Source organism: Propithecus coquereli, unplaced genomic scaffold (genome assembly GCF_000956105.1).
Source record: "Propithecus coquereli isolate 6110/MARCELLA unplaced genomic scaffold, Pcoq_1.0 Scaffold75, whole genome shotgun sequence".
NCBI classification, from domain to species: Eukaryota; Metazoa; Chordata; class Mammalia; order Primates; family Indriidae; genus Propithecus; species Propithecus coquereli.
This window is the reverse complement of record NW_012153618.1, coordinates 1,802,380-1,818,286: the sequence shown is the minus strand read 5'-3', so window position 1 is coordinate 1,818,286 and position 15,907 is coordinate 1,802,380.

Here is a 15,907-nt window from a genome sequence, read left to right as displayed (position 1 = left end):
GCCCACAATAGGATATACACCTTTTCCTTATTTACCTAGAGCACAAGTGAGTTGAGGCTGTACATTTAACAAAAGTTAGCAAAGGCTCAAGCATAAGAGAAGCAACACACAAAGAAGCACATGATTCCTTTAGATATGGTCACCTGGAGTAAGACATCTTCTGTGTCACTCTGCAGAACATGGGTGTATGTTGTGTCTATTGTTTTCATCATTGCAGTTTTAGCCAAAATTCTGAGACATGAAATTTAACATCCTGTTGTATTACAACCTTCCATAAGCAAATATTTGAACAAAAAGCCACATATACCTCCGAAAAGAAAGTAAATTCAGGTTTAATATGAAACAAAGTCTTTCACAGCAGTGGTTATTTTTCGTGTAACACATTCAGTTACTCTTACCCTTGCATTCAGGTTAACCCTGTAGATGAGGCAAAGAAAAAGGCTCTGCCCTTGAGAAGCAGCGAGGAGTTGAGAAGCCCATGTGAAAACCCCTGAGAAAAGTGCTACCTCTTTACCTCCCAGGGAAGAAGGAAGACAGAAGTTCTTGGCAAATAAGGACAATGGGGCATGTTCCCTTCTCTCAAGAGATTTGGGAGTTTGTACCTATTCATGCAGTCATTAACACTCATTAATTGTTTGTATTTCATAGTTGATTGTAGACCAGACATTGAGAATCTATGAGTACAAGAAAGTCACTTTTGAGACTGGCTTTATTCACCCCAGAACAATGCTTTGGAAAATCATTTGAGTGGTGTGTGTCAATAGCCTATTCCTTTTTATTGCAGAGTAGTGTCTCATCACATGGATGCTCCAGAGTTTGTTATCACTTCTTCTTTGCTTATTCTTATGCACCTAATTGATTTCTGTTTGGTTGCATTGGCTAATACCTCTATTATCATGTTGAGTAGTGACAGAGCTGGTGGGCATGCTTGCCTGACTCTTGGCAATGCCTGCAGTGTTTCCCAATTAAATGAGCAAGGTTCTAAGGTTCAGGGTGACAGAAGCATCACTGCTCTGCTTGTGTTCTTTTTCAGATGGAAAGCTCAGATCTTTAATTTTAGAACTTTCTTCTTTCCTAACATAAGGGTGTGAAGCTATAAAAACTTCTCTCTATGTATGTTTGTTCACATTTTTATTTGGAGAGATGGTAAGAGAAATTATTAGTTCAGTTATGGAAGTTTTGTTGGAAAATCAGGAAAAATACTAAATATTTAAATGTTTACCAAATATGAAAGATCTTCCATTAAGGCACTGTTTTGAAAGAAATACTTTGAGTTTCACTATCAACTCAGCTGGTAGCTGCTGTCCCCAGCAACTGAGAGGCCAGGACAAAAGAGCACCAGGAGAGGACCCACCTGCATGGGTCCCCTCAGTGCTGTCTCACCGTCAGGGCTCGGCAGGGGTGGATGATGGGCCCAGCTTCAAGGACACTACCGCCATGTGAAAGTTGAAGAGCTTTTAGTACTTACAGATCCTGAGGAATGGTTTGTCTTAAAGTATTTCCAAATTTATGGGATACACTGTAAATTCAGGACAAAATATGAGTTAGTAGTATAGATGTGTTTAAATCTTTTACACGTGTCAAATAGGACTCTTACCTAGATGTGGGACACAAATCCCTTGTGGTGTAAGCAGGCTCACGTTCATATGTCATGTCCCAGGATTACTGGACCACACTCCCTTCCATGTCTGCAGTCTGTCATTATTTTGCCCTATTTCCGAAGAGTATTTCTTTTTCCTCCACCTACATAGAGGATTTGTTTAGGAAAACTGAAGCCCACCTAGGTATTAAAAGTGGGATGTGCTTTCAATCCAGGGAATTAGAGGCTGGTGCAACCCTTGCAAGGCTGGGGAGGTAGAAGTCTGGGAAGCTCCATGATGGACAGAGATTTGTAGTATCAGACACTCATTTGTTGTGACATGCGCCTGTGGGACGCCCATTGTCTCCCTGCTGTTGATGCCAGAGAATGGTCCTCTTTCTTTCGCATCCACCATCCAAATCTCGCATGATTACCTGTTGTTGGTCAACTCTCGCCTGGACCATATTGGGAAAGGGATAAGGAAAAACAGCATTCCAGGCTCCTTTTCTGTGATTCAGAGAATGTGGGAGAACCAGTGCTGCCATGGATACAACAGGCAATTCAGCAGAGTTGAATAATTCATCTAAAAGCATTCACCATCTATCTGATTTCTTTGTGGAAATATTTCTTGTCCCATCCAAGACACTTACACTATTTCATGCTGAGTATATTCAGAACAAAGTAGTTTTAAGCTTGTATTTTAATTATTTATTGTCTGTTTCCCCCAGTGGCAGCTGACAGAGAACACTTCCTTATTCACCATTGGATTCTAAGTTCCTGGAGTACACAAAGTACCTGCTAAATACTTTTTTACCCATTTGGCAGCCGCACACCACCCTCCCCCTTGGAGATTTGGAGGAACTTTGCTCAAGCTGCATTTCTACAGCAGACTAGAGTTCAAAATCCCCCTTGCTCTTGCTGGGAGTCTTCTGGGCTCACTTCCTCATGTGGGGCTGTTCTCTGTCTGCCTTACCCCATTTCATGTGGACTTGGAGTTCAGTCCCCGGCCTGGTTTCCACCATCACAACATATGCTCAGCATTTGGTAGGCTTTAGCAACTTTCCTGGAAATTGTGAGTCACAGAGAGGGGTCCTACAGGCAGCACTGGGCATTCCCTTCCGAGCTCACTCTCTTCCCGCTGGCTTGGAAAGAGGAACTGTTTATCCCTCCACACCCAGGAGGGAGCAGCTCTGGGGTTGCTTAATAAAGTATCTCCTTCTCAGGCCTGGTAGTGATCAATCAATTTCAGGATGTTAGGGAGAGCCTGATACACATCGGACCACTTCCTACTATTATTTCTACTTTTCAAAAACAGGAAACAGACTGTTCTATCTCTCTTTGGCCTGTGGTGACTAGACATGACCCATGCTTTTGCTTTCTCATTCCAATCTATAGGCACCAATGAGGGACTCTTTCTGGCAATTCCACCTGGGTTTTACTCTGTTGGTCAATCTTCTCAACTCTCACTCTTTAGAAGAAGAGGCTGACAAATCCAGTGTCTTAGAAAGAAAAATCTAATAAGGACATAAGAGTATAAGCCATGTCTCAGGCTGCTGTAAGATGATCAATCCCCACACCCGCCTTCCAGGAAGCACCCTTTATACAGCAAGCTTTTAGCGTAAAGCATGTGCAGCTGGTCACATCTCAGACTTTCTTGCCAAGACTCGTGACCATTGGAGAAGTTAGATAAGGAGATTTTGGGTGGTTATCTATGCTCCAGGCATCTTTTAGAGACCTTACTGCAGAATACTTTGTATGAAAGGATCAAACATTGGTCATTAAGATGGTTTCACTTCAAGATGGCATCACTTTTGCCATGCAATGACTGTCTTCCTACAGGCGTACACCCCTGCCTTTTGAGAATATTTTCTGAAAGAGCCAGCTGATGCTTCCACTTAAATCACATTAGCCAGAACATAGTCATGGGCACACCTACTGCAAGAAAGGCAAGGGATATATGTGTTATGATGGATGGCTGATGTTTGGCTATTGTGGAAGAGATCTATTACTAAGAAAGGAGAAAAAATGAATACTGGGGAAAAATAACAGTCTTTACATTCCACAAGCGTTGAAGTGCTCATTCAGACAATGATACATAGAGGATTTGTGTTTTTCAAAACATTAATGAGATAGAGAAATTTTCATGATATTAGGTTATTATTAAATATCAAATGTTCGATTTCCTTCCCTAAGTACTAAGTTTGAAAGTTGATATCTCTGACATTTCACTTTGACACTTCCTGTTTTATTTTTATTGTAAAGATACATCCTCATTCTTTCAAACACGATTTGGATTGTGATTATCTTTCAAAAATTTTTTAGAGCAATTTTTGCAAAACCATGGATAAGTAAAAAATCGTGTTATTTTTGAATATGAGTTCTGTCATGGAACCAATAAACTAATGCAATGCAGACAGCTCGAAATAACAACGTGTTTGGGAAGGATGTGGCTAATGAACACGCAGTATGTCAATGGTTTGAGAAGTTCTGTTCTGGTGAGTTTAATGTTGAAAATGAGCCACGTGGGTGACCCGAGACCAAGATGGATAACGATGAGCTGAAAGCTGTAGTGGAAGCGAATCCATCTCAACCTAGGCGTGAATTAGCAGCAAGGTTTGACGTTACTATTCCAACAATACTGGACTATTTGAAACAAATTCTCAAGGTAAAGAAGCTGGATAGACGGGCATTGCATGAATTGAACCAGCATCAGAAGAGAAATCGTCTTGAAGCTTGACTTTTTTTGCTGTCATGACATAAAGGCGAACCATTTCTACACCATATTGTTATGTGTGATGAAAAACGGATTCTTCTTGACAATTGCAAGCATACAGCACAATGTTTGGATAAAGATGAAGTGCCAAAACATAGTCCAAAACTAAATATTCATCAGAAAAAGCTAATGGTGTCTGTTTGGTGGTCAGGTGCTGGCATTATCCACTACAGCTTCATGAAACCTGGTCAATCCATTACAGCGGATGTCTACTGCAACCAGTTGGATGAAATGATGGGGATGCCTGTGATTAAGCAGCTGAGATTGGTCAATAGAGACAGGCCAATCCTCTTGCAAGACAACTCTTGACCACATGTCACACAAATAATGCTGCTCAAACTATAGAGGCTAGACTTGGAAACTCTCTGTCATCACTGTATTCACCAGACCTTGCACCACCTGACTGCCACTTCTTCCAGGCTTTGGACCACTTCTTGCAAGGAAAAATATTGAATTCTCAACTAGCTGTGGAAAAGGCCTTTTATAATTTCATCACCACTTGCTCTGCAGGCTTCTTTGCTGATGGCATATGCAAGCATAAGATGGCAACACTGTGCCAATAGCTTAGACACATACTTTGATTAATTGTACTCTTTTTTTGATTGAGATACAATAAACTGACTTTTTATTAGAATTCAGACATTTCATATTTAATGACCTAATATTTTAAAATTCCTCTGGAGATAATAGTTACATTTGTAGGAAAAATGCATGAAAAAAGCTTGTGGAAATGAGTTGCCTGAGTCAATGGCTTACTGTGGAAGAATTTGAAATTCACTAGAAGCAGGCTGCATGGCAAAATTAAACGAAGACTACATTTAGTACATAAAGAGAAATGTGAAATTTTTATTTTCTATAAGTTTTCTCATCTCTCCTAGCTCTGCCATTACATCTAGGGAAAAATATAATTAAATGTATACTTATACTAAATATTATACTAAATGTTTAATCTTGTTTAAATCAACCTCATCTGATCCGCTAAGTTATGTTAGGTACTGTTTAGGTCTTTTATTTAGGTGACTTAGATACCCCTCAACTATCCTGTTTCTCCCATATTGAGTTTGTTTGGAAAGATGGGATCTCCATGCCTCAACCTCTGACTCCTCTACTTGGGAGATGCTCCTTATCTGTTGTGTCTCTGAACTCCTGCTCGCCCCTAACAAGCAGGCCACAGCAGATGGAACCAAGAGTAAATTTCTCAATTTAGGCAATGTCTTTTCAGCTCCTTGGCTGAATTTACCACAACTCCGCTCCTACTGGTCTAAAATTCTGATGGCATCTGGCAGTGGCTCTCCTTCAGCCCTGGAATATCACTTAGAGGCTACATGTAAGAGAAACTTCACTAAAGTCACTTAGCAGTCAAATGGTTTGATTTTGATAGAACAGGGGGGTTTATGGGTAGCAAGTCTGGGACTAATACAACTCTCCAAGAACAAGATCTTTTTCTCCCTATCTGCTCTATCATTCTTTGGAAGGAACTTCTATCCACAAAGTGGTGAGATGGCTAATTCACCTGTAGCCTCATGTCTGAATTACAGGAGGAAAGAGGAAGATAGTAACAATAAGGAAGACAGGATGGCTCTCGTACTGCAAAAGCAAAGTGAATGCAGAGAGCCCCCCAAGACTTTGCCTATATCTCTTGGTCGCATGGTTACCATTAGCTGCAAGAAACACTGTAAAATATAGTATTTCATGTGAGTGCATTGCTTTATATGCAAAATTATAGTTTTGTTAGTAAGGAAGATGGAGCAAATGGACAGTAAGCAGATAACTAATAGCCTTGGCCACCCACAGCTTGGGTGAATTAGCTCTAATCCTCATTCCACAGCTACCTCAGTCTCACCCTGTTGGGTGACTTCTTTTGACAACTTCTCAGCCAAACCAAAATCTTGTTTATTCTACACATGAACCGAGGACAGGAGCTTAGAATCTAATATTAAGGTCTCTGTCACCTGCTACTGGGGGAGACAGACAACCAGTAATTAAGGAGGACAGGTCAAGAAAATAAAACTTCAGAGCTTGAGTCTGATTCCAAAATAACACAGAGGCTTGTAACAGGCTAAAGATGCTGAATAAACTAGTAAGCATAAGGATCCCTGTACAGGATATCCTTACCTGGGTGTGGAGGGATAATCAGATCCTCTTTCCAAGCCAGGGGGAAGAGAGTGAGCTCGGTATGGGAATGCCCAGTGCTGTCTGTGGGACCCTTCCTGTGACTCAAAAACTCCAGGGAAGTTGCTAAAGCCTACCAAATGCTGAGCATATGTTGTGATGGTGGAAACCAGGCAGGGGACTGAACTTCAAGTCCACATGAAATGGGCTAAGACAGACAGAGAACAGTGGCACATGCATGAGGAAATGAGCCCAGAAGACTCCCAGCAAGAGCAAGGAGGATTTTGGACTCTCATCTGCTGTGGAAATGCAGCTTGAGCAAAGTTTTACCAACTCTCCAACGGGGAGGGTGATGTGCAGCTGCCAAATGGGTGAAAAATATTTAGTGAGTGCTTCATGTACTCCAGGAACTTAGAATCCACTATTAAGGTCTCTGTCATCTGCTACTGGGGGAGACAACCAGTAATTAACATACAAGCTCAAAGCTACTTTGTTCTGAGTATACCCAGCATCAAAGAGCCTTGGATCAGATAGGAAACATTTCCACAAGACTATCAGATAGAAGCTTATTTAAAAAAATAAAAAATAAACTGAGGCACAATCAAATTTTTAATGAGTGTGTGTGTGTGTGTGTGTGTGTGTGTGTGTAAGAAGCAATTCATGATTCAGAGAAGACCAAACCAAAAGAGGCTCTGTGTATTGACCAGAAATTCTCAGAGGCAAATATTCATGGGGTGTATGTGAAAGCAGAATAAAGAGATTATTTGATTGTTTGCAGTTACACAGTTGTCTTTGTGGTTTACCTGTTTGAAAGTCCTCAGTCACATAATCATATGTTATTGGCTACTTATGATTGGCTGAGGTTAAGTTTTGTTTGTGTCTAACATTTACCAGAAATGACCCAAGTTAAGTTTTGCTTATGTTTGCAGTTTAAGTAAGATTAAGGCTATTTTTAATTCATAATTGGTTTTATTTTCTCAGGAATTTTCAAGGCCCAGTCTCTGTTTTAATTTTGTTTTAACAGTTTCCCTGTTGGTCATCCTTTCAGCAAGCTGAAAGTGTGACCAAATGGCATAGCGTTACTCTCAGTTACTGCTATTGATTAGTCACTGGGACAAAAAGTCAGGTAGATGTTGGCGTCATCATTAACAGATAGGTTGGTGTTCATAGTCACATAGCTGCCATCAGCAATTGCATAGTTGGTGTGGGTTTCCTCGAGTTATCTGATGGTAATGGCAATCACTTGATGTGCCCGTGGCTGCTGAAAACATTTAAATCCCTTGAGGGACTACAGTGCGCTGGGGGGTAAACGCAACAACTAAAAGGAGAGTAACAGCCAAGGACTGAAAAAGTCCTCTGAGCAAAGATTCCCAGGAGCCAAGATTTTACCAAATAAAGAAATCAATGGAGGAGGCAGCACCTATCCAATGAAAAACCTGTATTTGTTCCTCAAGAGCCTTTAAATTTGGGACAACAATTTCTAATTTATTAACAGAGAAATGATATTTTTATCAGTTAGGGCACAAAGTCTTACTTATTGGGCTGTTAAGGTATCAAGAACTTCTATTTCTGAGTACCACTGAGGCTCAGTTGTTCATTCCAGATTATATTGCCAGGGACTCCCCCAGCCTCAACCTGCCAGCACACTGTGACCTGCTTTGAGCAATTGCCCACAACCCAGGAACCCACAACTACCTTATCCAGTTGCTGTAGTTACCTCTGTGGGGAGACCCTGGGTAGAGCAATCTCCACAACACCAGCCTCTGTGAAGAGAGTCTCACTCAGCTCTCACTTTGAACATCCTACAACTACCTGAAGAGTTGCCAGCAAGGAATAGGAGTCCTGCAAACCTATTACTACAGTACTCATAAAAGAGGGTTCAGATGAGAAGAAACCAGCAAAAGAACACTGGCAACATGAAAAATAAAAACAGGTCAACACCCCCAAGAGATCACAACGCAGCTGCAGCAGTGAACTCCAACTACAAGGAAACTGCTGAAATGACAGAAATGGAATTCAGAATGTGGATGGCAAATCAAATGAATGGAATTGAAGAGAAAGTTGAAAACCAACAAGAAGAAGCCCAAAAACTGTTTCAGGAAATTAATGAAAAAGTCACTAAAGAGCTTGACAAAATTAGGAAGAATATAATAGAATTTAAAGAAATGAGTCTTTCAGGGATGTCCAAAATGCAGCAGAAAGTTTCAGCAACAGATTAAACCAAGGAGAAGAAAGAATCTCAGAGCTTGAAAACAAGGCTCTCGATCTCACCCAATCATTTAAAGAGGCAGAGAAGAAAACAACAAGGGTAGAGCAATCACTTAGAGAGAAATGGGACTACATGAATTGAACAAACATACAAATTATGGGTATCCTTGAGGGAGAAGAAGAAAATACTAAAAGCATGGAAAACCTATTTGAGGGAATTATTGTAGAAAACTTCCCCAGTATCGCCAGAGATCCAGACATCCAGATACAAGATGGTCATCAAACGCTGGGAAGATTCACAACAAATAGAACATCTCTGAGACACATAGTACTCAACCTGGCCAAAGTCAAAATGAAAGAAAATTCTACAAGCAGCTAGATGTAAGCGGCAACTGACCTACAAGGGAAAACCCATCAGGATAACCACAGACTTCTCAGCAGAAACCTTACAAGCCAGAAAGGAGTGGGTCCCCATCTTCGATCTTCTTAAACAAAACAACTGCTGGCCTAGAATTCGGTATCCTGCAAAACTAACTTTCACATTTGCTGGAGAAATTAAGTCTTTTTCAGACAAGCAAACACTGAGGGAATTTGCCAAGTCCAGACCTGCCCTGCAGAAAGTTCTCAGAACTTCACTATGCACAAATGAGCACAGTAGACACCCACCACTGTAAAAACCCCCAAAAGCTAAAGATCGGAACCGTCACCACAATGGCTCAAGAGGTAAAACAGAGCAATGATGTTCTACTCAACAGAAGCCCACCATACTTATCAATTCTTTCAATAAATGTGAATGGTCTGAACTCCTCACTCAAGAAACATAGGTTGGATGAATGGATAAAAAAATACAAGCCAAGTATCTTCTGTCTCCAGGAAACACATCTAACCCCCAAGGACTCATTCAGACTCAAGGTAAAGGGATGGAAAACAATATTCCATGCAAATGGAAATCAAAAAAGAAAGCTGGTGTTAGCTGTTCACCTATCAGATAACATAGACTTCAAATCAACAAAAGTAAAGGAAGACAAAGATGGTCATTATATAATGGTAAAGGGAACAATTCAACAAGAAGACATAACAATTCTAAATATTTATGCACCTAACACACCTACCTAGATTCATAAAGCAAATCCTACTTAATCTAAACAAAATGACAAACAGCAGCACTGCAATAGCCGATGAGTTCAACACTCCTCTGACAGAATAGGATACATCCTCCAAACAAAAAATAAACAAGGAAACAATGGACTTAAACAGAACTCTAGAACAAATGGGCCTAATAGACATTTACAGAACAATCTACACAAAAACCACTGAATATACATTCTTCTCATCAGCCCATGGAACATTCTCTAAGATTGACCATGTCATAGGACACAAAACATGTCTCAATGAATTCAAAAAATAGAAAGTATACCATGCATCTTCTCAGGCCACAGTGGAATAAAATTAGAAATCAACTCCAACAGAAACACTCAACTCTACACAAAGTTAGAAATCAACTCCAAAAGAAACACTCAACTCTACACAAACTCTACTAAACAACCTATTGCTGAATGACAGTGGGTCAAGGAGGAAATTAAGATAGAAATTAAAAGATTCTTTGAACTAAATGATGAAGGGAACACAAGTTATCAAAATATGTGGGATACAGCTTAAAAGTCCTGAGAGGAAAATTCATAGCCATAAATGTCTACATCCAAAAGACAGAAAGATCACAAATCAACAATCTAATGAATCATCTCAAGGAACTGGAAAAGGAGGAGCAAACTAATCTCAAACCTGGCATAATAAAAGAAATGACCAACAGCAGATCAGAACTAAATGAAATTGATAACAAAAGAACTATGCAGAAGATCAATGAAACAAAAAGTTGGATCTTTGAAAACATAAACAAAATTGACAGGCCTCTCACTAGATTAACCAAAACCAGAAAAGAAAGGACTCTAATAAGCTCAATCAGAAATAAAAAAGGAGAAATTACAACTGATACCACAGAAATACAAAGTATCATCTCTAAATACAACACAAATCTCTATGCATGTAAACTGGAAAATATAGAAGAAATGGACAAATTCTTAGAAACACACAGCCTCCTAGGCTCACTCAGGAAGAAATAGAATTCCTGAGCAGACCAATATCAAGTGAAAAATTGAAGCAGCAATAAAAAATCTTCCAAAAAAATAAAGTTCCAGACCAGATGCTTTCATACCTGATTTTCCAAAACTACAAAGAATTGGTAATTATCCTACAGAAAGTATTTGAAAACATCAAGAAAGAAAGAATCCTTCCCACCACGTTTTACAAAGCCAACATCACCTTGATACCAAAGCCAGGAAAGGACTCAACAAAATAAAAAAAAACTACAGATCAATATCCCTCATGAATATAGATGTAAACGTTCTCAATAAAATCCTACCAAACCAAATTCAGCTGCTCCTCAAAAAAATAATCCATCACAACTGAGTGGGCTTCACCCCAGAGATGCAGGGATGGTTCAACATACACAAGTATATAAATATAATTCAACACATAAACAGAAGCAAAAACAAAGACCATATAATTCTCTCAATAGATACAGAAAAATCATCTGACAAAATTCAGCACTCTTTTATAACAAGAACACTTAACAAAATAGGCATAGATGGAACTTCCCTCAAAATTATAAAAGCAATATAGGACAAATCCACAGCCAACATCATGCTGAATGAGGAAAAATTGAAACCATTCTCGCTTGGAACTGAAAGCAGACAAGGTTGCCAATTATCACCACTTCTATTCAACATAGTGCTGGAAGTCCTAGCCAGAGCAGTCAGGCAATACAAGGAAATCAAAGGTATCCAAATAGGGGCAGAAAATGTCAAACTATCCCCTTTTGCTGACAATATGATCTTATATCTAGAAAACCCCAAAGATTCTGTCAAGAGAATCCTGGAATTGATAAATAAATTCAGCAAAGTCTCAGGTTACAAAATCAATGGACACAAATTAGTAGCATTCCTATATGTCAACAACAGTCAAACTGAGAAACAAATCAAAGACTCAATATCTTTAACAATAGCAACAAAGAAAATAAAATACCTAGGAATATATTTAATTAAGGAGGTAAAAGACCTCTACAGAGAGAATGATGAAACACTGAGGAGGGAAATAGCAGAAGTTGTAAACAGATGGAAAATCATACCATGCTCATGGATTGGCAGAATCAACATTGTTAAAATGTCTATACTATCCAAAGTGATCTACAGTTCAATGCAATCTCTATTAAAATATCAACATCATTTTTCACAGAAATAGAAAAAATAATTCTATGCTTCATATGGAACCATAGAAGACCCCATATAGCCAAAGCAACCTTATGCAAAAAGAATGTATTTGGAGGCATCAATTTACCAGACTTCAAGCTATACTTGAAGGCTGTAGTAGCCAAAACAGCATGGTACTGGCACAAGAACAGAGACAAAGAGTAAAGGATCAGAACAGAGAACCCAGATATAAAACCTTCCTCATATTGCCATCTGATCTTTGACAAAGCAGACAAAAACATACACTGGGGAAAAGAATCCCCATTCAATAAATGGTGCTGGGAAAATTGGGCAGCCACATGTAGAAGACTGAAACAGGATCTGCACCTCTCACCACTCACAAAAATCAACTTACGATGGATAATAGACTTAAGTCCTAAGGCATGAAAACATAAGAATTCTAGAAGAAAAGGTTGGAAAAACTCTTACAGACATTGGCCTAGGCAAAGAATTTATGAAGAAGACCCCCAAAGCAATCACAGCAACAATAAAAATAAATAACGGGACCTGATCAAATTAAAATCTTCTATACAGCCAAGGAAACTATTATTAGAGCAAATAGACAACCTACACAATGGGAGAAAATATTTGCATGATATACAGCCAATAAAGGGCTGATAAATAGAATCTATAAAGAACTCAGGAAAATCATCGAGAAAAAATCAAACTACCCCATTCAAGAATGGGGAAAGAACATAAACAGAAACTTTTCAAAAGAAGACAGACTAATGGCCAACAAACATTTGAAAAAATGCTCAACATCCCTAATCATCAGGGAAATGCAAATCAAAACCACAATGAGATATCACTTAACTCCAGTGAGAATGGCTTTTATCAAAAAGTCCCAAAACAACAAATGCTGGCGTGGATGTGGAGAGATAGGAACACACATACACTGCTGGTGGGACTGTAAACTAGTACAACCTCTATGGAAAGTAGCATGGGGATACCTCAAAGAACTAAAAGTAGACCTACCATTTGATCCAGGAATCTCACTACTGGGTGTTTACCCAGAAGAAAAAAAGGACATTATATAAAAAGGACATCTGCACTGAAATATTTATAACAACCCAATTCACAATTGCAAAGATGTGGAAACAACCCAAGTGCCCATCAATACATGAGTGGATTAATAAAATGTGGTATATGTGTACCATGTAGTACTACTCAGCCATTAAAATAAATGGTGAACTAAAACCTATTGTATTATCCTGGATGGAACTGGAGCTCATTGTTCCAAGTGAAGTATCACGGGAATGGAAAAACAAACACCACATGTACTCACCATTAAATTTTTACTAATCGATCAACACTTATGTGCGCATATGGAGGTAACGTTCATCAAAGGATTGGGTAGATGGGAGAGGGTAGGAGGGGATGGGTAAATTCATACCTAATGGGTGGGATGCATGCTGTCTGGGGATGGGAACGCTTGTAGCTTTGAGTTGGGCGGTACAAAGGCAATTTATGTGACAAAGCGTTTATACCCCTGTGATATTCTGAAATTTAAAAAAACAGAAGAGTAGATTCTTATTTAACTTCTGCAAATACCCATATTGTCATGACAATAAGAATATTCAATAAGAGTTTCAAAATTCTGGAGTAATCGGGTAGAAGAAAAAGATAAATGTTCCATTTTTTGTTTACAAAAGTATATCTTATCAAATTGCTGTTAGTTTTAGATATCTTTCTTAAAAAGATAAAAGGTGTTCCTTAAATCTGAAAAAGAGGATATTATAGCAGCAATGTTTCAAACATTATAATTATTATTATCCTCAGTTAATTCAGTTCCATGTCACTAATTTTTGCTTTGTTTGCTATTTGATTAGCATTTTTATAAATCCATCAGTGTTCCATTAGAGTTTTAGGAATTTTTACCCATTCTTATGAGAAACCTATATTGTCAGGGTTTTTAAAAAATAAATGTCTTGCAATTTTGTATCATAGCCACCTTCAAAAGTTTTCAGGAAGGAAATTTGCTTTGTGCCATACAGCATTTTAAGATAATAATTGGATTTATGTCTATTTAGTTATGACTGGCTGACATTAAGTTTTGTAACAAAAACAGAAATGACCCCAGTTAATTTACCAGAAATAATTCAACTTTTGCTTATATTTGCAGTTTAAGCAAGGTTAAAGCTATTTTTAATGCCCAGTTGGTTTTGTTTGCTTAGGAATTATTCAAGCCCGGTTTCCATTTTAATTTTGCTTTAACAAGGTGAATGTTTAATGTTGAATTCTTTAGCTGTGCCAGACTGTGCATTGTAAATCCATCATCACCGATTCTCCTAAGTTCTCTGAATTATAGAGAAGGAGCCTGGAATGACATCAGCCCTTTCCCCAAATGGACCAGGTGAGAGTCATTCAACAAGAAGTATTCACCTGAGATTCAGACGGGGGATGAAAAAGAAGGGAGACCTTTCTCTGGCAGTAACAGCAGAGAGACAAGCTGCATGTCACAGCAGATGAGTGCCTAAAACCACCAGCTCCGTGCACCAGTGAGCTTCCCAGACCTTTGCATTCCCAGCCCCCCAAGTGGTGCACCAGCCTCTAATTCCCTGGATTGAAGTACATTCTACTTTTAATACCTAAGTAGGCTTCAGTTTTCCTACTGGAATCCTCTGTATAAGCAGAGAAAGTTGAAATACTCTTGGGAAACAATCCAAGCAAAATAATGGCAGGTTCCAGAAGTGAAACAGGGCATGGTCCAGTAATCCTGGATCATGAAATATGAGAGTGAGACTGTTTATATCACAAGGGATGTACATCAAAAATTTAGCTGAAATTCTCATTTGACAAGTGTAAAAGATTTTAAAACATCTTTACCACTAATTCATATGTTGGCCTGAATTCCCGACGTTCTCATAAATTTGGAAATACTTTAACACAAAACATTCCCAAAGTATCTCGTATCGCACTTCTCATTTAGTGCTAAAGAAAAATACTTTCAAATTTTTCCGTTTTAAATCAATTAATCTTTGACACTATTAAAAAGGTCTCACCTCTATGGGCAATTTTTTGTGTATGTACCTTACTGGAAGATCCTTCATGTTTCATGTATTTTTTTAGTCTTTTCCTTACAATTTTCAATAAAACTTTCCATAACCAAAGTAATAATTTATTAAATATTTTACCTTCTCTCAAACTAAACATGGTTTTCTTATTTGTACAAGAATTCAAGCTGTTTTATAGCTGGCCAAGTCACAAACTGAGATCCTTCTAAAAATTGTTTAGAATTTTTTTTTGGACATTAAATTTTGGCACCAGGGGACTAATTTTGCCAATTGTTTTTAATTGTTGAAAGAAAGCTTTTTATCAAGCTACCTATGTATCTTCTGACAATGTCTCTTAATATAGTATGCTTCATTATCTTCCCATTTTTTTTACACAACAAACAGCTTTTTTTGGTTTTGCTGCACTGTAGTATATTGCAATTGCTATCATGCTAATTACGACATTTGTAACATATCTTCTGCCAGTTTATATTTCTCTTTCCTGTTCCGGTTGTGCTACTACTAGCTTAATCATCTCCATTCAATTCTGTATCAGTATTATGGCTTCATATTAAAATTAAAAATTTGTCTGTACTTATCTTTAAATTAAAAATTAATTTAATTGTATCATAAAAACAATAATAATCAATATTTAAATTTACTTTAAATACATTTGCAATGTAGATAAATGTAACTGTAACTCATGCTGCCTACATAAAATATTTATTTATTTATTTCTTATTTATTTATTTTTTTAAGTAGTGACAGGGTCTCACTCTTTCTCAGGCTGGTCTCGAACTCTTGAGCTCAAGCAATCCTCCTGCCTCGCCTCCCAGAGTGCTAGGATTACAGGCATGAGCCACCATGTCCGGCCAACGTAAAATGTTTAAATAAAAATATTACGTCACTGGTGAGAAAAGATTATTCAAACTAAATC